This window comes from Thalassophryne amazonica, chromosome 8 (genome assembly GCF_902500255.1).
Source record: "Thalassophryne amazonica chromosome 8, fThaAma1.1, whole genome shotgun sequence".
NCBI classification, from domain to species: domain Eukaryota; kingdom Metazoa; phylum Chordata; class Actinopteri; order Batrachoidiformes; family Batrachoididae; genus Thalassophryne; species Thalassophryne amazonica.
Genome location: NC_047110.1, coordinates 84,645,014 through 84,667,109, shown reverse-complemented (window position 1 = coordinate 84,667,109; position 22,096 = coordinate 84,645,014). Strand labels below are relative to the sequence as shown.

Sequence of the window (22,096 nt, the reverse complement as noted above, 5' to 3'; positions counted from 1 at the left end):
AGCCCAAGCTGTGCGTGGAGGTGAGCCCGACTATCTCTAGTTGGTAGCTCTCAACCTCCCGCACAAGCTCAGGCTCCTTTCCCCCCAGCGAGGTGACATTCCACATCCCAACAGCCAGGGGCTGTGGGCATGGACCGGGCTGCCGGGCCACCCACCCTCGACCGCCACCCAATCCTCTCTGCACCTGACCCCCATGGCCCCCTCTGCAGGTGGTGATCCCACAGGAGGGCGGGCCCACGTCGCTCTTTCGGGCTGAGCCCGGCCGGGCCCCATGGGCTAAGGCCTGACCACCAGGCGCTCGCGCGTGAACCCCAGGCCTGGCTCCAGGGTGGGGCCCCGGCTCCGCCATAGTGGGCGACATCTCGGTCCTTGATTTTTTTACTGGTCATGGAGGTTCTGAACTGCCCTTAGTCTGACCCGTCACCGTCGTCTGGCAAACCGTCCGACGCCTCAGGAGGCAGAAGCAGCTCTCCACCCGCACTGTTTACAGTGCGGGTGGGGAGCTGTTGACCCTGACTGGGGATGTTGTCGGGCAGTGTAACGAATATTTCGAGGATCTCCTCAATCCCATCGTCACGTCTTCCGAAGAGGAAGCAGAGACTGGGGACTCAGAGGAGGATTCATCCATTACCAAGGCCGAAGTCACCGAGGTGGTTAGAAAGCTCCTCGGTGGCAAGGCTCCTGGGGTGGATGAAATCCGTCCTGAGTACCTTAAGTCTCTGAATGTTGTGGGACTGTCTTGGCTGACACGCCTCTGCAGCATTGCGTGGCGATTGGGGACAGTGCCTCTGGATTGGCAGACCGGGGTGATGGTCCCTCTGTTTAAGAAGGGGGACCGGAGGGTGTGTTCCAACTATAGGGGGATCACACTCCTCAGCCTCCCCGGTAAGGTCTATTCCAGAGTACTGGAGAGGAGAATTCGACCGATGGTCGAACCTCGGATTCAGGAGGAGCAGTGTGGTTTTCGTCCTGGTCGCGGCACACTGGACCAGCTCCACTGGACACGCTCCATTGGGTGCTCGAGGGTTCATTGGAGTTCACCCAACCAGTCCACATGTGTTTTGTGGATCTGGAGAAGGCGTTCGACCGTGTCCCTCGGGGCACCCTGTGGGGGGTGCTCCAGGAGTACAGGGTCCGGGGTCCTTTGCTAAGGGCTATCCGGCGCTTGGTTCGCATTGCCGGTAGTAAGTCAAACCTGTTTCCAGTGCACGTTGGCCTCCGCCAGGGCTGCCCTTTGTCACCGGTTCTTTTCATTATTTTTATGGACAGAATTTCTAGACGCAGCCAGGGTGTAGAGGGGGTCTGGTTTGGGAACCACAGAATCTCGTCTCTGCTGTTTGCGGACGATGTGTTTCTGTTGGCTTCGTCAAATCAGGACCTTCAGCATGCACTGGGGCGGTTTGCAGCTGAGTCGAGTGTGAAGCGTCCGGGATGAAGATCAGCACCTCCAAATCTGAGGCCATGGTTCTCGACCAGAAAAAGGTGCTTTGCCCTCTTCAGGTCGGTGGAGTGTCCTTGCCTCAAGTGGAGGAGTTTAAGTATCTCGGGGTCTTGTTCACGAGTGAGCGACGGATGGAGCGTGAGATCGATAGATGGATCGGTGCAGCATCTGCAGTGATGTGGTCGCTGTATCGGACCGTCGTGGTGAAGAGAGCTGAGTAGGGGGGCAAAGCTCTCGATTTACCGATCGATCTATGTTCCGATCCTCACCTGTGGTCATGAGATTTGGCTCATGACCGAAAGAACGAGATCGCGAGTACAAGCGTCCGAGATGAGTTTCCTCTGCAGGGTGGCTTGGTGCTCCCTTAGAGATAGGGTGAGGAGCTCGGTCACTCGGGAGGAGCTCGGAGTCGAGCCGCTGCTCCTCCACGTCGAAAGGAGTCAGTTGAGGTGGCTCGGGCATCTTTTCCGGATGCCCCCTGGACGCCTCGCTGTAGAGGTGTTCCGGGCACGTCCCATTGGGAGGAGGCCCCGGGGAAGACCCAGGACACGCTGGAGGGACTACATCTCTGGCTTGGGAACGCCTTGGGGTTCCCCTGGAGGAGCTGGGGGAGGTGTGTGTGGATCGGGAGGTCTGGGCGGCTTTGCTTGAGCTGCTGTCCCCGCGACTCGACTCCGGATAAAGCGGAAGAAAATGGATGGATGGATGGATGCTCGATTAATCGCCAGAATAATTGATAGAATACTCGATTACTAAAATAATCGATAGCTGCAGCCCTAATATTTTGTATTTGATCATATAGTGGGCATCATGTTTCTCACTGTGGTTGCTAACTTAACTTGCTAAGGGATGCTGTGAACGCTGGTACTTCATCAAGCAGGTGCCAGTCACATCTTTGGGATGTTACATAGACAAAACAAAGTAGCATTTTTAATTTATGTAATGTAGAGCCCATCAGTTGGCCGATAATATTGGCCAAGATGAGCCTGTCACAAACATATCAATTTTTGCATGATTTTTGCCAGTATGAAAACTGCTGAAAACTCTTTGGCTAGTGGAAATGATGTCATTACATAGTTTGTCCAGCAGACAGAGGTCCAGTGGCATTGTTTACAATGCTGTCAGGCATGGTTGGGATCCCTACTGCTTCTTGGTCACGTTAGCTACAAGAGACAGGCAGAGTGACCACTTGCCATTCATTTTCAATCAGAGTGGGTGTTTTACAGCGACAAGAGACAAGTGGTTGCTCAAATGTAAATGCTGAGCAATCCAACAGGGGGACTTCCAAATCTGAGCGAAAGTAGTGTGACATACGTTGGTTGGTTTTTGATTATAGCTATAGGTATTTATATTAAAGTTCACATTTAAACAGTAAAACATCAAGTCTCACATACATCTCTTACTCATAAGGGCATAGAACGTTTGGAATCATTGCCATTTTTATGTATATATTGGCAGATATATCAACATCAGAATTTTTTTTACTCCCTAAACACAGTATCGACTCCCCAGCCCCCCTCCGCCAAAAACAAAACAAAATAAAAAATCCATATCTGTCGGACTCTAATGTGTTGCATCAAAGTTAACCGCCAACTTATGACTTCTTGACATTCTTGTCATGTGCACTTTTATTTTGGTGAGTTGAAGCAGTTAACTCAGCCACATGGGGTGTAACTCTGCCACACGTGGTGTGCAACCAGTACATTCTGAGTGCTGATCCGAAGCCCAGATAAATGAGGAGGGCTGCATCAGGAAGAGCATCCAATGTAAAACAAGCCACAATTAAACATGCAGAATACAAATAGAATTTCCATATCGGATCGGCAGAGGCCTGGGTTAACAATACTATACAATATTACAGTTATTGTATGGTAATATATATATATATATATATACACACACACCATGGTCAGTGAAAATTCCATGTCTAACTGGCGTGCATTATTTTTGTGTATACGGACACGTAGTTCGGCGAGTTAAGTCACTGTAATATCACTCCACTCTGGTCGTCAAATCAGTTGGAGATCAGCTGTGTTTTGACAGGTGAATGGCAGAAACGGGATAAAACATGGATTTCCAAGTGAATTTTAATATTTTTAGCCAAAATAAAACGTTTGAGGAATGGGAAGAGGAGGAGAGCAAATGAGAAGAACAGCAAAAGCAATGGCATAAAGAACAGCAAAAGCAATGGCATAAAGATTTAACAGCGGATGAACTGGACAAGATTGAAGACGGGAAAGAAGAAGAGAACAGTTGCAAAGGATGAAAATGTCTTGAGACTGGCATAAAATAGTCCCAAATACTTACGCATTTTTTTCAAGTCCTGTTAACTTAAATAAATATTTGTGTATTAGCTCACTGTGTGGGACCATGGTATAAGCGGATTAAACAACGAGAAGCCGTGCATTATATGGTTTGAATGCACTTTGCGGAGTAACTCCACTCTGCTTCGTGTTGTGGTGTTTTAGACTCCGTGTTATGCATTCAAAACGTATAATGCACAGCTTCTCGTTGTTGTTTAATCCTTATACACACACACACACACACACACACACACACATATATATATATATATATATATATATATATATATATATATATATATATATATATATAGTTATTTTATAATCACACTTAAACACATTGTTCCGTCGCTTATGCTTCCAGTAATATTAGTTTTTCCTCTACTGGACAGTTATGCGGAACAATGAAGATTTCTACTTTTGTTTCCACTTTTGGTTTCGGGTGAAATCTCAGGAGCTAATCTTCAGTTTCATGTTTGAAGGGGATGGCTAAGGAAAAGCAAAGAGACAACAATTGGGTTGAATTCGATCTTTAGGGAGATGTGCAGATAGAAAGGGAGGTGTTAATTGAAAACAGAGTTTAGTTCATGCTGATAATCCCCAAAACACATACACACACATGCACGCACGCACACACACCCACTCACACACACACGCACGCAGACACATTCTGTCTTACTGATTGGTCATGCCTGTCTTTGTGCCCTGTGTTTCTGTGTGGGAGGGGGCGGCTGTAGGGATGAAGTTTGCCATTGTGGCATTATTGCGTGCTTGAGCAGATCACATAATGCCGTATTCCTGTAATCGATGACACTAGTGTTGTGATAGTACAAGTTGCTCTTTGGACCAGATTGGACATAGCTCATTCTGTGCTCTCATTTTCCCACAAGGCGTTGCCCTGTTCAAACACAGCCATGTGTACACAGCTCGCCATTGCACCTTGTCTGCTGGACTATGACCTCATTCTAGGAAAAGGAAGAGGAAAATCACCTGATAGACTTATTTGTTTAACCAGCTGTTCATGTGACAGCAGTAAAGAGGGCGGATATCTCAAGCCTCAGGTTACAAAACGTACTGAGACATACTGTACTTCTGTGAATATGTTTCTTTTGGTCACCTTTCTGAGTTCCCCTACAATTTAAAAAAAAAAAAGGAGATGTACCTGTCAATGCAGTGAGAGGAGCCGGGCTAAAAGAGAACGAGAGACAGTAGGGTGAATTAGAGGGTGTGTTTTGTGTGGGTGAGAGACACAGAAAAGTAGGAGGGGTAGTGTGTGAGAGAGAGAGAGAGAGAGAGAGAGAGAGAAAGGGAGAGAGAGCAGATTGTGGTAGTCTCAGATCTTGGCTGTGGTGAGGACACCCAGTAGAAATGCATTCCTGAGCCAGACAGTGAGGACGCGCGAGAGAGAACGAAAGCACGTAGGAAGAGTCGTGACACAATTTAAATATCCAGTGACCACGTCTGACTGCCTGTGACCTCTGCTAGACTTGCACAGTCCTCGCACACCAGCCACACGCGAGAAGGGTTTTCCTGAGATCCGTGACTGAGGGACAGATCCTGCCACTTGGTGAGTGAAACAGAGTGTTTGAATGTCGTTTGCTTGTTTGAATGTGTTTGAGGAGCTGTAACTTCTGACTATGAACACGAGACCCGCCACCCTCTCTTCCTATTGGAGTGACTAATAACACTGGGATTCAAACCTGTTTGGGTGAAACTCTTAACACAAAGGGCTTTTTTTTAGTTTAAACTGCTCTTTGTAAGGTTAAGAGAAGGCATTCATTTGTGTATTTTTGTTGGGCAAACACACAATAATAAGCTAAGTGTAGTTTACCCAGGTGTCCTATGACCAGTGTAGGATTACTGTAAGAGAGCATTGTTAGCAATCAAACCGGTGATCTTTGGAAGTTTTGGAAAAATTGGCTTTGGAAATTATCCATGACAGTCAAAAACGGCTGCCTAGAAATTCTCTGTACACTAAAAATACCAGCAATATAATGTAATGGTAGGTATGTTAGTGGTGCAAAATATATGAAGAAATATGGCTTGCTCTGTCAATCAAAATCAATCAAATTCTGTTTAAGTGCTTAGAACACACAAGGTCAAATGCACAAAAAATAATAATACAAAAGTCAAAACCAGCAACTAGTTTGTTTAGTGTGGATGTTGCACCTGGTAAATGCTCCCTATATAAATTTAATTATATCACAAGAAAAAATACAAAGGAAAAATAAAATATATATGTGTGTGTGAGTGAGTGTGTGGCGTAAGTAATCATGAAATGTAAGAATGTGCGAAGCACAGTACACATTTTTAAGGTTTGGGAAAACATGGGTTTACTTAAATTAGAGTTCTGCTGAAGTTGTCCTACTACACCTACTTTTACCTGTTCAGCAGTTTGTGGGAAAAGGAATTTCTCTCATGCTACACAGTTGCCAAGTGCAGCATTCAAAGGCTCGACTCCCAATAATCTTTCAGGTTAATTAATGTTACAAAAAAGTGAAAGTCATGTTAAATATTTCCAAGCCACAGTCTAAATGCACCAAACCACTCAACATTATGCACAGCTAGTATTCTGTGTAAGATATCTCAGGATGTGTCAGATAGGGGAACTCGTTGTTCATTAGCAGGCTGAATTTGTTATCCAATCAGGGCTATCGATTGGAAACCCTTCAGTCCATCCCTGTCCCCTGGGAGGTGATTTTTTTTCTCCTTTCCTGGCCGTCTTTGGGAGCTTACCAGCTACAACTTCTGTTATCTCTGTTTGCATGTCTCAAGAAGTGAATGTGGCTTCACAGAGATAATCTCAACATAGCTGATAGATACATGGGAATAAACAAACTGGACAACTTTGACTCCAGCATAGATAACTGTTTTAACATTTGTGTATCTACTTTGTTTATGATAGTCAGTTGAATTCATCGTTAATTTGACTCAGTTGATCTTTCCTACCTTGAATGCATCAGTTGATAATGATACTGAGCTTTTTAGAAACACATTTTCTCAAGGGTGTTCATTTCTGTCAACCAGTAAAATGTGTTTTTATATAGATAGAACATCAACTGGTGGCCAGCAGAACATCACATTTGACAAAAACTTAAAAAAAAAAAAGTGTTTAAAAGTGTACTTAAACCACTTCACTTTTATGAAGGACCAAAAAGGAACTAAATCTAAATAAATTGATGAATGCATAAATGTATAAATAAAAAAATGAATATATATGCCTTACAGATAAATTAATTATCTTTTATTTATTGACACATTCTCACATGTATTTATGCATATATTTATACTTTAATACATATATTGATTGATTTATAAATGTATTTATACTTTTATACTTGTATTTATACTTATGTTCATTCATTTATACTTAATACATGTATTTATACATTTATTTATACTTTAAAATGTGTGTTTGTATATATATATATATCAATAAGCCGGTGATGCAAAATTTTCTAAATTGTCTATAAATGGTCTTAATTGGAGCACAGGCTTAATGCTGACAAATTACACCGTATTTGTTGTCTTCTGATGCCAGATTCTGTTTTTTTTTTTTTTTTTTTGTCTCTCTGTTTGAGGTGCGGCTCCATCCAGAGATGGGTGTGGTGTCTTTTTCTGTAACCCTCCTGTCCTGTGCACCGGCAGCATTACCTGTATATTTGTTTTATGAATTGTTTTGCCATTTATGCCGGTAGTATGGCCCAGGCGGACAGTCACCCCTTTGAGTCTGGTCTGCTTGAGGTTTCTTCCTCAAATCATCAGATGGAGTTTTTCCTTACCACTGTTGCCCATGTGCTTGCTCTGGGGGTTGGTAAGGTTAGACCTTTATTTGTGAGAAGCGCCTTGAGGCAACTTTGTTGTGATTTGGCGCTATATAAGTGAAAATAAATAAATTGAAGAAAGCGGTTGGATTTACTGCCTTAAATTATCATGAGCATGTTTTAAGCACAACATGAAATAAACTAATCAAAGTGTCATCTGCGTGTCATCTGCTGTTATGGGGTTATTCCACAGAGCACCATTCCTTCCCGTTTTATCCCGAATTGCAAATCAGGGCACATTTTGAAACTATCATATTAACTTCTTGATCCAGCTTTGTCAATCTTGAACAAACTTAGTATACGTAATAGTTACGGCCATCATTTTGAAATCTGGGTCAAATTTTCGAAGTGTTCAAAAATTTCATCCCGATTTGCAAAATCATTACTAGTGCGTGGTAACTTGCTGGTCTTCATACAGTCTTACCAGCTTCAGTCATGTTTGAATGCCTTTAAACAGGGTATTCCTAGTGAGTACATCTTCAAACTTGTTTGATCATGCTCCATAAAATGATGCTCCATTGAAGCAGAAGACCTGTATGTTGTAGTTCTGGCTGAGGGCGCAGCTGGGTGTAGCTCCTTGCTTTCATTTTTGGGTGAGTTACCAGGTCTGCACTTTATAAGCCAACCAGTCACCAGGTCTGCACTTTATAAGCCAGCCTGTTAGGAGACAAGCTGAAGTAAGCCATTTCATCCCGTTTTGCACTTTTTTGGATTGTGGGCGAGCGTAATAGAACGGCACCGTGTGGAATAGGGGTGTTAGAGCCAGATTACGACAGGCACTCAGCGCAATGAGAGAATTTATAATGTGTTGGAATGCGTCAACAGACAGCACCTACCAAAGCTCCCCGAGGTGAAGCAGTGAATAATAATGAGTAATTTTGAAATCTACAAGGTAATTTCTAATGAGGTAATTAGAAAATAGTTGGTGCAAAGTCTATGCTTCATATGCGAGGTCTGTGAGAAAAGAATCCGACCTTTTTATTTTATGCAAAAAATATATGGATTTGATTCATATGTTTTTACGTCAGCCAAGCTTGAACCTGCGTGCGCATGCGTGAGTTTTTCCACGCCTGTCGGTTACATCATTCGCCTGTGGGCAGGCTTTGAGTGAGCACTGGTCCACCCCTCTCGTCGTTGTTTCATTGCGAGGAAATGGTGGAATGATTTGGGCTTTTTTTCCATCAGAATTTTTTCAGAAATAAAATAAAAAGGTCAGATTCTTTTCTCACAGACCTCGTATGTAAAACAATTATACTGTAAGATCAAATCTTTAAAAAAAAAAAAAACCCAACCAAACAAATAACAAAAACAACTGTTCATGTCTGTTGGGTATGTCTGTCATTTCAATGAGTGATTTATTTATACCTACAGTATGTGTTGTTCAAGTAGGGAATCTTTTTCTTTGATTCATTTGAAGTTGCAGTGCTTTGACCTCCACCAGTGACTGTAGACCATGTAATTGTACCATCTGTTCTCAGTAATAATATCTGGAAATCTGAAGTGCTGCTGAAGTAACAGCATAATGCTGTGGTTTTGTGGACTTCTAATTTGTAATGAAACTTTTAGAAAGCATTTTTTCCTTCCACTTTCTGACTCTGAGTCTTCCTGTTTCTTATTTCTAACAACATGAATAAATACAAAGTGTTTATTTGGCCGTCTTTGGTTGCTACTATGCACAGATGGACTTTCCTACTTGAATCGCTACAGTTTGTCTCTCTGTCATTCACTTGAGATGCACAGCAAGCTTTCATTTGGGATTCCTCATGGCAGTTTTCAAAAGGATTCTTTATGCTATATGATGCCCTAATTGCTTGGCTCCTGTCTCCTGCAGGTATTGAAAAAGACACTGATATGTCTCTAAAGTAATATGGTCAAATGTTTGTGATTATTTTGGCAAGCAGCTCAAACTGTTTGTCTTTTTCTCTTGCTGTCTTTCTTCGACGTGTCTCCCTCTGCGTTGGTCCCACTTGCTTTTTCCGTGCGTCCTTCCCTGCCTGTGCAATGTGACTGAAGGTACTGCTGTGCTGTGCTGTGCTGTGCTGATGTCGGATCCATTAAGGATGAAAGCATACTGCCATGATAAAAGATTGATCCAGTTCTGCTTGCATCACATGCACATCCCTCACACCCTTCTCCCCCTGTCCTGCCTCACACCCCTACTTCCATCCAAAAGTCAGTGAAGTTTTCAGTTTATGAAATCCTCCCTCAGTATATCACCCCCCCTGTACATGGCTACAGTATGATTCAGGAATTGTACTTTTTTATATAATGGACTGATTAAATTTAGTGTTGTTTGGTTTGGTACAGTACAGTTCAATCCCATACAATTTTTTTCATGGAGACATAAATTAAAATAAGCCAAACATGGCATTGCTTACTTTCAGATGTTTATTTTAAGAAAAATTAGGGACCTTCATGATTTTGCTGATGTTGTACAACATGTTGGTGCTGCCTCTGCTCACTTTTAGTTCACTACTAGGCGCAACACCATATGGAATAGCACAAAGCGTAACTCAGAAGACCAGAAGAAGAAGCCAGCTGTTGTTAGCATAACATAAATAACATATCTTTCCTGTTCTGAACCAATGTAAGAGTTATCATTTGTGAACCAAATATAAAGTTCACATGAGCACATTTATCCCTTATATCGTCAGCCACTATCAGATTTTGTTTGTACAAAGTTAAACATCCCTGTGACCAGTCTCATGAGAGCCTCACACCGCTCTTTGAACTTTTATGAAAGATTGAGGACACAGAAGCAGGAGTGAAACAAGCTTAACTCACCTCATTTATAATGTTAAAATAGAGCCATCGACCAGTTCATAGTACAGTTACTTCGATTCAAGGGTCTGTGTATCGATGTTGCCATATCTATTGCTATAAAATAGATTTTTGATTGTTTGGTTGATTGTTACACCCCTCGTTGTCAGTGTTGACTGATGTATGGAAAATGTCATGCTTCCAACAAGATTTTCTGGGAAAGTCTTCAATAACACCTGGACATCACTTTGTCAGTTTCCCAGATGTTATTGTTGTACCTGGTAGTGTGTTATATTAACCAGTTAAGAGGATGGCATCTAGCCCAACATTCAAAAACCGCACGTCACCTGCTGAATCAGAAGAGGTGAAGACAAACACAACAAACCTGTATTTTGTCAGCTGAAAGGCTATAATTACTGAGAGGAAGTGGTGAGAAGGATGTGTGTTATGGATGGGGGGGGGTTGTTGTTCAATAAGGAATTTCACTACACCTCTGCTTTTAGGTCTGAGGACAGGCTCCACTTAAGTGAGAAGTGTGCAAAACCTTTTGGACCTGTTGCAAATAAACTTAATCAATTCTGAAAGATTACTTGAGGGCTACTTTTATGATCTTCAAAATTTTTAGAAATGGGTCACAAAGATCCGTCTTTGGTCACTGAGCATCATGCAGCTGTCTGAATGCAATATGTCCAAGACACAAGTTGGAATAAAACACCTGCTTTCAGAGAGTTTTTGCACATAAGTACAAAATCCCAAGAGGCCATAAAGTTTTGCTGAGTGAATGCTGTCATGCCCTGTCTTTTGTCACAACGTCACCTTCAATCTTCATGTGTCAGTGCGGTTGCCGGTGTTACAGACATAAACGTGCCCGTGGCTCTCACTTCTGTAGTGCGGTAAACATCTTTCAACCCCTTGGGATGGTCATGTGACTGTGTTTTTGTGCTTGAGCATATAGTATGTGTGAGTGTTTATGGCGCAGCAGGTTGCTCCCTTGTTCAACCAGCCGTGCATGTTGCCTCTTTGCACACAGAGCTCTCTGGACAGTAAATAACACAGTGCCTCAGCCAAGGGCTTAGGATGAGGCGAGCAAGGGGACACGACAGCAACAAAAAAGACAAAATATCTGCATTGAGTTGGGAAAAGCTAAATCTGCAGACAGGGGACAGGCAGGTGGTTTTGTCAGCTTCATCCCCGGTGCTTAGAGGCTTGGCGTTAGAGCTGTCATTGCATAAAGATGTGCTTGATCAGGAACATTAGGGGCAAAATAAATATCGCTCGTGCAAATGACAGCTATTACTGCTTCACAAATGAATGTTGATGAGCAAAAATCAATATTGAATAATTTTATGTATATATGTACCTAATGAATACATTAATATATAATATATAAACAACCCTGTATATAATCAGGGTTGTTTGACTGCTATGTCAAGATAAGTAATATACTGCTTAAAGATCTCTAATACATCAAAAATGATCATGTTTCAAGCTGCTTGTTTTCATTGATGTTGGGCAAAGCCAAAATGATGTGGAAGAAGCTGGCAGGATGGCAAATAGTATGCATTTTTTCCCAAAAACATCCAAGGATAGATTTTATTAAAACAGCAGATCTCAGTAGGTCACGTGTCTGCACCAAGGTCCAAAATGCTCTTTTATTTTAAAAAAAAGTTTAATAATGTTAATGCATTATTACATGCAAAATTCACAAAATTCTGAAAAGTGCTGGCTCTCGCAGTAGTGATGGAAGCAAAAAAAAAAAAAATCCTGGATCTAACCTAGTTGTTAAAAATAAATAAATAAATAATTCTTATAATTATTATGTAAAAATGTCTTTAAAATGTCTTCAAAAGTGGACAGAGCGCTTTCGACCCTCTTCGCTGGCTACGTCTCACTTGTCAGTTGTCACTAGAAGGGAGAAAAACAGACAACAATGAGGAGGTATGGGAAGAACTCATTTATTTTTTGTGGAAATTGCTGCTGAGTGGTTGGGAGGAAGGTCATATCACATGCCCTGTTAATCAGAAACAGACTTGGTGTGCATTTGAATCGATGTAAATTAGTTTGTAAAATGACCCGCGAAACTTTCACTGTGTCATCCGTGAGCATCGCCTCTTACTGCTCTGCGCTAATCAAACAAACTGAGAATAACGCACACTGCTGATCTGTGTCAATAAAACAGGTTCGCTGTGCATTCAAAGCAGAATGTTAAATTATTTTTAAAACACGCTGTGGCTTTGGCTCTGTCATGAAGCAGTAGTTGCTCTGACAGTTTGGTCCATTAGCTCTTATAAACTAAGCAGAGACAACGTGTGCATTTCAATATTGGTGTAGCAGCTTCCTTCTTGATAGGACAGATTTTTTTTAGGAAAGATTTTTATTTTTAGGATATGATGGTGGAGCGATTCTTAATGGTGGATGATGTCACATTTCTACCTGCTGGCACCAACCCCATCACTTCCATAGTTGTGGTCCTGGGGTTCAGACATTCAGAATCAGAACAAAGGTTTTTTTTTTAAATCCTGGATATTAATTTGTAAAGTTTGTATGGTCCAAGACAATAGATTGTATAGAGGGTTTTCATGTGACGTATCGGTCACGTCATTTTGTGTCCCGCGCCCATTCTGGATTATGACGCGGTGGCTGCTGTGATACACTACGTGCATTTGGCGAACAATTGCAGAAGCTTCAACGTCGGTGTGAAGAAGCCTCACGGCACCATGGCGCTGAAAGAGATCCGCCGCTAACAGAAATCCACTGTTACCAGAATTTTATTTTATTTTATTCAGCAATAAAATTATATAAGAATACATAAAAATACTGCAGAGGATAACACAAGAACGCTTCCAATACGGATGCTTATTTACATTGTGGTCCTCGAGCACCGAGCTGCTGATCCGCAAGCTGCCCTTCCAGCGCCTGGTGAGAGAAATCGCTCAGGACTTCAAGACGACCTCCGCTTTCAGAGCTCCGCTGTGATGCTCTGCAGGAGGCCGGCGAGGCTGACCTGGTCGGCAGCTTCCTAGTTCACAATATCGCAGTGTGACACCGTCGGTCAGTTCGTTACATCGCCACTAAATTCACTATCTGGTATAAGATACGGATCCACTGAACCAACTGCAACACATCGATCACGATAATTAGCTTTATCTTGAGGATTTAAAGCATCGTAATAACCGTACAATCTCTCCATTTTTCTATCACGAGTCAGCCTCCTTGTAATCAAGAATGGAGATGGCACCTGTCCCTCAGCAAATCGGTCACGTGATTGAAAACCCTCTATAGGTGCTCACTGTACTTTGAATCTTTTGACTATGGCACATAATGAAGAACCTGAGTTGCGGCCCGCCTGTTTTTCCTCTGGATTCCCCGGCTTAATATTTAGATTGCCCAATCCCTTCCCCTTTCCACAAATCTTCTAAATCCTACCAAGGAAGGTTATAGAAAATTGAATTAGAAAGTTTTTAGCTAGCATGTATGTAAATCATGGCCTCAATTGTAAGTCTACTTAGTTCCAAGAGTTAGTACTGAATGTCTGTTCTTTAGTGCGCACTCTCTTAAGACAAACCACATCACTAATGAGCATATTACTAAGTGTATGTCCTGAAGTACTGTGCCTCTGCTAACATCGCTGTAACCAGAGACTTTTCCATCTGGAGAGGTGAGGAGATAAACCATATATTCTCTTCATCATCTCACATTCTTCTCTCTTTCTCAAGATATGATGTTTTTTCCAAGAAGCAGGCTTACACACCTATTCCACAGGACACCGTTCTATTACGACCCCGAAAAAGTGCAAAAACAGGATGAAACGGCTTACTCCGGCATACCTCCTATCAGGTTGGTTTATAAAGTGCAGACCTGGCAACTGGCTGGCCTATAAAGCGCATACCTGACAACCCGATTTGATACAAAAGTAAAGCTGCGCCCGGCTGCGTTCTCAGCCAGAATCGCAACAAACGCTGCTTTTTGCTTCAAATTTTTACCCCGATGAAGCACAATCAAACACGTTTTGAGCTATACTCACAAGGACTACCCTGCTTAAAGATGCTTGAACATGATTGAAGTTGTTAGTGCTACGAAAAACCAGAAGTGACTGCCTAATGACACAGATTTGTTGAATCGGGATGAAATTTTTGAAGAGCTCGAAAATTTCACCCCAGTATCAAAACTGGTGGCATTGTAACTACTGTGTATACCAAGTGTGTTCAAGAGTAACAAAGGATGGATCAAGAACTTACTGTAATGCTTCAAAAAAGGCACCCCAATTTGCTATTCAGGATGAAACCAGAAGGAACGGCGCTCTGTGGAATAGGGGTATTTCTTGAAGACTGTCGTGAATAAAACCAGAAATTCCCTCAAACCTGAAACACCGCCTGCCTGATATACAAACATGCTGAGTGCGTGTCCCCAAATGCCGTCTTCTTCTGAAAGTGCGTAGGAATCGTACAGTTCCACAGCAGTACTCACATATCTCAATACAGGCCCTGAGGTAGACTGGTGTCCTTTTGATGGTGTACCCCACCTTTTGCCCTTTGACTGCTGGGATAGGCTTCAGCCCTTCCATAACCCTTGATTGGAGTAAGCGGGAATAGAAATAAATGAATGAATGAATATCTCAATATGGCTGTTAAACTGTCTTAACTGAGCTCTGTTTTCTTATAGTTTCCTCCACCTCATCTTCCTCTCATTTTGTTGCTCCAAATGAGTAGCAACTTATCCCTTAGGTATTCAGTAGAAGCTCTCTAGGAGTTAAACTGTATATAAACTCATGTGTAAGTTTATGAATGCATCTTTTAGGTGTATCCATGCCTCAGAGTACTTTGGCAAAGAAAATGACAGGCAGTGTTTTGGAAATGGAGTAAAATCTTTCTCTCAACAGTGTTTCTAGACTACTGGGGGAATACACTAAATCTGTACCCGCCCGGCACTTCTACCTTTTACTTACTCTACACTTACTGTCCACACAATCTCCCGCATCCTGCTTTAATAGGCACAATCTTCACTCCTCCTCAGAGTAATAACAGGGAGAGACTAGTTCTGTGTGACACCTCCCCATCAAAGTATACATCAGGCTGGCTGAGAGGCCCACCCTAAGCCCTGTGGTTTGCATGCAATACTGGTTGTATTTAAGGTTGTTAATGCACCATCTGTAAACATGCCCCATCTATCAAGTACCACTTCTGTGACATTTGTTCCTTTGTCATACTTTTTTGGAAGTTTTCAGCTCGATATGTCAGGGATTGTTGTGAGGAAAAGATGCACTCCGTCATGCCTTAGTTACCACCTTCATCTCAATGGACACTTAGCTACACCTTTCTACGTCACAAAATGGTTGATGGGTGTTGGTGTAAATACTGTCAATAAATTGACTTGTCTGCTCAACTGTGATAATATTTGTTCAGTCATATTTGTTGTGCGCTATTGACCTTGTGAGCTGTCGAAAAACCTGTCAGAAGTTGAAAATTTATATGGGGAATTCTGGCTTTCAATGCAGTGCAGTTTAGCACACTTGTAGGAAACTTACAGCCAACAATTTAATTAACCTCCATGTGTTTGAACTGGTACGAGAAACTCAAGAGGAAATGATAAGTTATTGAGGAGGTGATGCATACCCTGCATGTGCACATAATACTGCTGGGAACTGGCAATAGTCATTTCAAGAGGAGGGGTGGTAGCAAGACCAGTAGACAAGTCATAGCTGTTCCTATTGGTTGTAAATATCCAGGAAATGTGTTTGAGGTCATTTTGTGATTTTTTTTAGTGAGGCTATCATAACATTATAAACAGACATAATGAAAAACGATTAGCTGATTGATATAAGCTTTGGATCACCTCTCTAGTGCTACTGGATACAGAGACATCCTTGAACATGCATTTTTAGTATGACTATATTTTTGACCGTCTTTTACTTATCTCCTCCAAATGTTAATCACCTGGAGATGTTCGTTCCTACCAAATTTTGTGAAAATCTGCTCAGTTGTATTTGAGTTGCTGTGTGCACAGAAGAATACACACACAAGCAATTGCAATACCCCACTGTATGGCTGAGGCAAAGGGTAACCAAGAGCAACCAACACATTATGAACACTTGTCATGCATTTATTGAACACTGTCAGGATTGTTATCACTTTTGTCAAACCGGATATCTGTCCAATGGCACGCCACTTTTTTATTTCTGTGTGGCTAATGACTTTTTGTCAAAGCAGATTGCACTGTTGAAATGCTAAATGAATGGCACTTTCTTTAATTCCAGAAATTAATACTATAAATATAAACCTGATTTGATTAGAAACATGAGAGGGGGTAGAGAGAGTGTATTGCCATAAGAGATGTAATGGAATCAGACAATAAAATGTCTGTTTTTCATGCTACTTTTGTTGTGTTTAATGTGGACATTTAGTTGAAGAACTGCAATAGAGCCGGCGATGACCCTCAGTCTTTGAAATCAAGAGATGACTGGGAAGAAATTATGGAGCCACTACGTTGCTGCACAGAGGTCTCTTGTGATGCCGATACCTTTGCAGGAGAATGAAGGTTCAGTCTTTAGGGTTCTGGTGCTTCCTGTCGTAAAGTATGATTGTGAGTGCTGGATGCTAACTAGTGACCTAAGGCAACGACTGGATATCTTTTTGAATGATCCTTGGGTACCGCTAGAATAAGTTTGTATCAGACAAACGGCAAAATAGGGTGGTCCCGAAAATCAAACTTCAACTTTTTCAAGGTGCTTCTTAATTTTTTTGGTTCCTTTAGGGGAAAAAATAAATTGGGCGAAATGTCATGAGATTTGAAAAATTTTAACCACTGCAGCCTGGCCCCTGTTTTTTTTTTTTTTTTTTTTTTTGTGACGTGTGAGTTATGGACTGGATACATTAGTTCATTAGTGACATTAGTGGCAGATTTTGTTACATCTGCCTCAGGTCACATTTTTGAGGCATTCAGTGTCAACATGGACTTCCTCATCAATGACCCCTCAGAGTGGGAGGATGACCCATCATTCCAGTCATCATAGCAGGTCCTGGATAGCATTGCTGCTGTCAGTGATTTTGCTGAGTGAGAAGTTGCACCTATCCAGGATTACAATCAGATCCTAACGAAGGATGAACGCCATCGCCAGTACCTGCTGCAAGTTGATGAGTGGCATCGATGTCAGTTCCTGTAAGCGAACAAAATCGGAACCAAACGCCACTCCCCATGACTTTGTTTTCACCAAATAGGTAGACAGTGACATGTAATACTTTTTTTTAATCTCTCCTGTATGGTCAGTTAAAGGAGAAAGAATTGTTGTTTCCATTTGTATTTCATTTGTGAACAGGTACATTACTATTGCTGGTTTGCGCTAATATGCTCAACTGTTGCAATTTCCACTCTGCGGGCAGCAGTGGTTAGAATAGTCGTATTGAAATAAAATTTTGCACAAAACATTTTCTCAACAAGATGAACAATTTTGTCAGGGAGCACCTTAAGAAAGTCACATTTCTATTTTGGCATATTGTAGAGGACCATTCTGATGGCACAAGTGCATGCTCCCAGACCTGACCTGAACATTTTCACACCACAGTCAGACTCGTTTATGTAAGACATTCCAGTTTCATTTGTGGTTACAGTGCACACTTTGCTATCAGGTAAACATTGCTTCATATTAGACATTCCAAAGTTCTTGTTCAGTTTGACAAACCAAAATCCACCATGTTAACACACCCAACACAACATTTTTGTGGCACATACCTTTTATCGTAACAAATCTAAAGTATCTGAAGTCATATGGCTGCATTTTACATGTTTGTACTGTGTGTCACCTGATGGTTTGTTCAAATATTCTAAGTAAGTGTGTCACTTGTTCCATGGATGTGTTTGCCTGAATCCCTTTTGCTAAGGGCTAGGTACACTGGAACTCCCTCGGTAAATATTAGGATGGTGTGCAATGAGAACAGTGAGCTTGGCCGTGATGTAACATGTTCATTTGAGTTGATTGTGGCTTTGCTAAAACATTTGGCAGTTGTCCAGATAATGTTACAGTCAGAAATATTTGCTTTTAGTTTAGACTCAAATTTAAGCCAGCACTGAATGTACTACGTTACCTACAGTAGAATTTTATGACCTACCTGTGTCAGGTTCATGACAAGAAAATGCCGTCTGTGGAGAAAATTCTTCATTGTCATGTTTGCTAATGTTTACTCACCAGAAAGATTAACTTTCTTGCCTGTTAGACTCATATTTTTGCTGTAAACCAGTGATTCCAGACTTGTTCAGAAACAGGCATCTGTTCTGGATGATCGCCATCTCATCTCAGCCTGAACTCTTATACATCACTGTAACACATTAGATGACAGACTGAGCTGTCTGTAGAAAATGTAGGGATGGAGTTTCTGCTCTCTTGCCATTTTCTTGGCAGTAGTACACCTTTTTTAAATCCTAGTGAGGGACATGGGGAGCAGCAGGTGTCGATTACATCATGGAACAGATCAAATTTAAATATTACGAAACATTAACACCATTTGTTTTTGTAACTGGAGAAACAATCTTCTACATCTTGAAGAGTCTGGTCTTGTCAGACCAGAAAGTCACTCAGGCAAGGTCTTTAATCCCCAAGTTGGTCCCGATGTGTAGTGAGCTTCTTGCATGACAGCACCCTGACATTGATGTGTGAGTTAATGGATGAATATGAGGTATCGCTGTAAAACACTTTGACTATAAAAAGCACTATATACGAGTAAATGCTATCCATTTATCTATAAATTGTAAACACTAAATATATGATTATTTTTTATGTTTAAAATTTCACAATAGGTGCTAAACAACTATTTGTTGTCCATTCAGTACTTTAACATTTTCCATAATCTCCCTGGCGGCCCCCTGCACTTCCCAGAATGCATCGCAGCACCAGTAGAGTTCAGGCATCTCACATCGCATGTAAACAGTGGCTAGCGAGGATGTGGATGGCGTTGATCCAGCAAGTTCACGGGCGATTATGATGATGACACATTCTCCAAAATAGAGAAGGTTATCTAGAGGAGGTGTAGCACCTGTGATGAACTTCTGCCGTGCCCCAATGTTGTCCTGTTGTCCATACTTCACAAGGTTTGTTTACATCGTGCCCTGAACTGGAACTCTGCTGCAAGTGACCTCTCGTGTGAGTCACAGGCCGCAAGATGGTGCGAGATTCACAACTGTGAAAATGTGAATTGTCTCTCCCAGATCTGAAAAGCAGCTCTCACAACGGATGAATTTGGCACAGTTTTGGGGTGCACCATGGCTGATTTCTCCAAGCATTTTTCATGTGGCCACATTCAACATGGAGTCCACCCAAGCAGACACAAGACATTAAAAGTGTTTTTCCCAGAACCTGTTCAAACCCCCATCCACCCAGAATCATGGGTTGGCCTGCAAGCATGACTCCAAGCGAATTTGGAATACCCTCTGTACTCAACTTTGGTTATGTTGTGATGTCTCCTTTCATGCTCAGCATGAAAATTAGATGCCAGCTTGTGCTGAGCTTACTCTGAGCCAAGCACAGGTCAAGTAAAGGCAGCCAGCGATCCAGCTGAGTTCCCAAAAGTATTAAAAATGTTCAAAAGTGGTAGCGCTTTAACTGACCTTTCCCGACTTGCAATGATTAGCACACTGAACCTGCGAGTAATAAGCAAAGTGTGCAACGCATCTGTGCATGCGTGGGTCAAACAGGGTAAAAAATTCCAGCTACCAACCACACACCGCTACCATTGAATTTTGTATACTGTAGCGTTAGCGGACTGTGAAAGTTAAGGTTTACAGGCATTGTTTCAAAGGCTTTAAGCCTTAAGTGATGCATACAATAACGACAGGTGCGCATTGTGCGGTTTTCAAATGCTCGAATGGAATTCATGGGCTTGAAAGGTGGCTGAAAACACATGATTGCAAGGCTCCACTGAGTCCACCCAAAGACGGAAAGAAGAAGAAATGTGGTTGTAAACCTGTTCATTCTACACAATTTCCCCACGGAAAAGAAAGATCCAGACGGACATAAAAGACGGACTAAAACTGTAAGTTTCTTGCACACATTTATTTTGTCAGTATCCTGAAACCATGCTGAATTATAATGTGGTTGATGGCGCCGTTTTCGTGCATCGGCTTATGACTGTAATGTCGTGCCATGAAAGACGTGGCGCGTAATATTGTAATATTGACATGTTCTATAAACGAACTGCATGCATGCACATATCATTGTGTGTCTGTCAACTTATCAAAACAAATGTGACACCAAAGAGGTTATATGTGAGACCCACCTTCCTTGTAGTCATTACAAAGCCGGTGGAGTAGAGATTTCTCATCCCTGCTTAGCAAATATTCTGCAGTATCCACAGTTTCAGACCCTGGACTTCATCCAACCATCCGTCAGTTCCCTTCAAGGGGTCAGAAATTTGTTTGTCTCCAACTATCAACAAGGACTGGTCATCATTTTTGACAGCAGATCTCTTTTCTTCCTTTGTCAGCACCAACGGTAGTTTCTGTACCAATGCAGCACACACAGAAAGGCAGCCAGCTCTTCTTTCCGTTTCTCTCTACTGCTGTACGCAGTCCTGGTTGTAATAGGCAATCCGCGGAGCTTACAAAAACATTTTAAATCATCAAATTTCCATTTTAAATGGTCCAAATCATAGCACTCCTCACTGCTTTCCGCCGTCTTTGAATGTGGATTGGTAGCCAAAAATTTAGCGTAGCCATAATGCACCGCGCGGCCCGAGATGTGCACTACGCTTATTCATGAGGTGTGCCGAGTCACCACTTAGGAAAACTCAGGTGTGAGAGCTGCTTTTGAAAATATTTTACATTTTGCTGGGTTTTGAAATAATTATTATTGAGTGATGATCTGCAAATGTATTTGTGTTGGCTTATCATGTTTATATTTATTTAACTGTAAATGAAGCTTGTACCTTTGTATGTTTTTAATTAAATAAAAATACATATGTTTGGTTGATTGATTAGTTGGAATTTTTGGATATACCATATTTGGAAATTGGATTTAAAAAATGTAAAAAAAATTGCCACACTGAAAAAAGAAATCAGACACTGGTTCCATCACATTTTTAATGTAAAAAACTGCATGCACAGCACTGACATTAAATTAAATCAAATTAAATTAAGCATTTTGGTGTTTTCAAAACATTAGTGGACTTCACTTTTGATTTTGTGAATTTTTTCTATCACGATTTTATTAGTTTGTGATATTGGTGAACTTAGGTCATATTTTGGATTGTTCGTCATGATGCCCAAAAACCCCAAAAACTGGAAAAACACACAAATGAATTGGTACAATGAGCAAGTATGGACACAAGCTTTAATTTACTGCATGTCACCTGCAGAAAACCGAACTATAATTTTTTTTTGTTGTCTTCATTCACAACTGCCTATTAATTTCCCCTCATATTATGCAGAAATCACATTCTTTAACACAGTGTTACTATGCTGCTTTCATGCCAAATTAATCACCACCATTCAGTTTGCATCAGGCTGTCTATTTTTTTAGTTCTATTAAAAAATTGTCTGGAATGTGTGCAGTTAGGCAGTTTATTGTATACGTGAGGTGAAACATGCATGTGTGGGAACAGAGTGATGTTATCTGACCCCACCAGGTCATGTATAATTATGCACGGTTGGCCATCAGCTCTCTGAGAGCTGCCAGTGTTAGCAGGGGTCATCGAGAAGGCAGCCAGAAGGCTCTTCCTGAGCCGAGCTCCCGGCGGAACCTGGTTCTTCCTTGTCTTCTTTGGGTTCTGTGCTATCCTGCATAA

At 41.7% G+C, this 22,096-nt stretch overlaps 1 protein-coding gene and 1 long non-coding RNA gene across 3 annotated transcripts in view; one reads left to right on the top strand and one right to left on the bottom strand.

Annotated features, from left to right (window-relative positions):
- Nucleotides 1-741: 741 nt before the first annotated feature.
- LOC117516007 lies at nucleotides 742-20,788 on the bottom strand. The gene is made up of 3 exons (XR_004562279.1): nucleotides 20,667-20,788; nucleotides 4,632-4,642; nucleotides 742-752 (listed from the first exon to the last, which is right to left on the bottom strand). It is a non-coding gene; the product is annotated as an uncharacterized LOC117516007 (long non-coding RNA).
- rassf7a (Ras association domain family member 7a) overlaps nucleotides 5,037-22,096 on the top strand; it is a 50,710-nt gene continuing 33,650 nt past the window's right edge. For both annotated transcript variants that reach the window (XR_004562278.1, XM_034176859.1), the window contains exon 1: nucleotides 5,037-5,311. The gene's annotated coding sequence lies outside the window, so the exon portion shown is untranslated. The remainder of the gene's footprint in view (nucleotides 5,312-22,096) is intronic.